This window comes from Acomys russatus, chromosome 8 (genome assembly GCF_903995435.1).
Source record: "Acomys russatus chromosome 8, mAcoRus1.1, whole genome shotgun sequence".
NCBI classification, from domain to species: domain Eukaryota; kingdom Metazoa; phylum Chordata; class Mammalia; order Rodentia; family Muridae; genus Acomys; species Acomys russatus.
The window spans coordinates 34,092,991-34,095,928 of record NC_067144.1 but is presented as its reverse complement, the minus strand read 5'-3'; the positions used below and the strand labels follow the sequence as shown (position 1 = coordinate 34,095,928).

Sequence of the window (2,938 nt, the reverse complement as noted above, 5' to 3'; positions counted from 1 at the left end):
TTCAGAGCGTCAATATGTTAAGATTCCAAGGCTATTAATTACTTTATGCTTCCAATGATAAAAACGGCAGGACCGAAAGAAATTTAGGAAAGGAAGAGTTCATTGTGGGTTACAGTTCCAGAGGGATAAAGATCATTAATGGTAGGAAAGTCACGGCACCAGGAGCAGGAAGCTCAGAGATAGTGTTTCATCTAGAGAAAGTGAGCAGGAAGTGACCTAAGCAATAAATCCCAGAGCCCTCAGTAAAATGCTTTATCCAGCGAGCCTCCACCTCCCAAAGCTCCTTCATATTCCTAAACAGCTGGTGACCAGTATTAAAATACATGAGCTCATGAGGACATTTCCCATTCAAAGCATACAGATTTTTGCCCTATTTTGGGGGTCATTTTTAGTATTTTTCTTATCTGTTTTTCTGAGATGACAAATGTTCTTCTAACTAATGTCAGTGTGACTCATCCAGTTAGCAACTTTATGTTTCATGCTTAGATGAGAGAAGGCTTAAGATGGAGGAGTGTCAAAGTATTAAGAAAATAACTGAGTTTTAAGTGGCCGTATAAAAGTAAGAGAACAATACGGTACTTAATTTACCCTAAAGAAGGAAGAAATTTGTGAAGGTGCTAGTAAGAAAATATATTTTTTTAGATGTTAACAAGCAAACACACAAAGACTTAAGTTTTTTTGTGTCTCTTTGTTGTAAAGGTTTTAGCAATAGACCATGGGTGTCAAGACAGAAATCAAAGGGTTCACAATGTGAGAATTTTCACATGCTTTTTTTTTCTTTTCATAAAAATACTTTTTATTGTTTTTTGTTTGTTTCTTTTTTTTTTTTTTTGTGAATTTTACATCATCCACCCCAATCCCACTCATTTCCCCTCCCTTCATCCTGGAAACCTTACTCACGACAGAGAAAAAAATTGTCATTGTCAAAGCTGTAGTGCGCACAGTGTGTTCAACAGCATAGTCATTTGTCCACACTTCATGGCTTGCAAATGTTCACTGCAATGGCTCATTGATCTGGGAGGAGGCCTCTGCTACACTACTGATACTGGAACTTCCGTTGGATATCCTGTTTTTGTCCTGTATCGTGGAGATCCTGTAGTTTGGATCTGTACTCCATGTATGTGGTGTACTCCAGCAGTTCACTGATAGGGAAGATGTTACGGTGAACCAATTTAAAGCCCTAGATATGAGTCTGAGGGTTATCTGGGCTGGTCAACCTACTAGATCTCTTGTGCTCATGCCGTTGGGGCTAACTCACCAGCAACCCTCATCCATGCTACTGCCCATCAGACAAAAGCAGGGCTGGTTCTCCCACGCACATGAAGTTGGGCTAACTCACCCACAACTCCCACATCCAGGGCCAGTTCTATTGTGCTGTCCAGGTGAGGTGAATGGCTTGCTTTCCTGAGTACTGCAGCAGGCAAGAGCCCCTCACCTACTCCTGATGACCTTGGGGCCAGTTTTTCTGCCGCCATTAGTAGCAAGGGCCTAAGAGGGGTATCTCTCCTTCACCCATGTAATTACACAGCAGACAAGTGTCAGGGCCAGCTCTCCCACACTCACATCTACTGGCCAGTTCTTCTAGTCTTGGCCTGATTCCCATCCTGGGAGACTGTTTGGGCCATTGGGGTACCCCTGTCCCAAGGGCACCAGACTGGTGGTTATCTCAAGCTCACGTTTTTTTTTTTTTTTCAGAGAATGTTGGGCAACTAATTATTCAAAAGTTCATAAGTCAGAACACTGAGCATGTATATAGCCTTCCTCCTCTCTGTCACACATTTGACACAGAAACCACACCTACAACACTTCTAGGGGCAGGGCTCTCCTTCTTAGTTGAGATTCAATTCTGTCCATTGGGCATGAGACTATTTAATCTTTCTGATTATGACTTATACTCTAGTTTTGTTTACAAGGCCCTTATTTTCGTTATATCTCTTAGGCAGCCATGGATAGACTTAGATGAACAATTAGAAGAAGTTGCAACTTTTGTTCAATCTTTTCACCTTTTCAATCTCTACCCAAGCAATAAAACATAGATTGTGAAACAACTTTTTAAAAAGTATTGCTTATTTTAAAAACACACCCATATCAATGATTGCCTTGTTGGCATCAGTATGTTCAAATCTTCTGTGGGCAAGATCTCCATTTATTGGTTAAAGCTAAGCTATACCTCCCTCAACATATCCAAGAATAGTCACTTTTAAAAATTAATTATCTTCTTCTTTAGGGTTGGTTCATTGTTTCCATTGAATCAAAAAGGATTGGTGAGTACTATCCATTCAAGAATAATTAATTCATATAATTATTGTATATAACTAAGAACTACAAATTATGTATTTACTTTTAACAAATGAAAGATTTATTTTCACCATGAAAGCTTAAATTTTATTTAGAAGGGATATTTTATACCTTTGCCAATATCCATTTGACGATTTATGTTTTGTTAAGTACTAGATTTTTGCATCCGTGGTGTTCCTATAACTACTCCAGTGCTGTTTCTGCCAGGTATTCTACTTGGGACGTGAGGCTCTGAGTGTTACGTAACTCCTCAAGGGAACAGATGTAGGGGTTCCCACCGTACCTACTGACACCAAGAACATTAAACTGAACTGACTGGAAAAGACAGGAGTCAGTGAAGAGAGTCCTTTTAGAATTACAAAATTTTAATATATTTTATAGATTATATACATAATAGATAGTAGTAATATATAACCACGAATACATAATACGTAACTATAGGATTATATAAATATTTGCTACTCAAAGTTATTTGGTAAAAATAAGCAAAAGACATAAATATAAAATATAACATCCAATTACTGTCTTATCAGTTTAATACACATAAGTAAACACAGGTAGAAAAGTGACTCATTGACAAAGTTAAGTTGCAAGGCTACGGTATGTTTTTATTTATGGTTGCTTATAATTTTTCTATAAG

At 38.1% G+C, this 2,938-nt stretch overlaps 1 pseudogene; it reads right to left on the bottom strand.

Moving 5' to 3' along the window:
• Nucleotides 1–1,697: 1,697 nt before the first annotated feature.
• On the bottom strand, nt 1,698–1,819 carry LOC127193485 (uncharacterized; annotated as a pseudogene).
• Nucleotides 1,820–2,938: the final 1,119 nt, after the last annotated feature.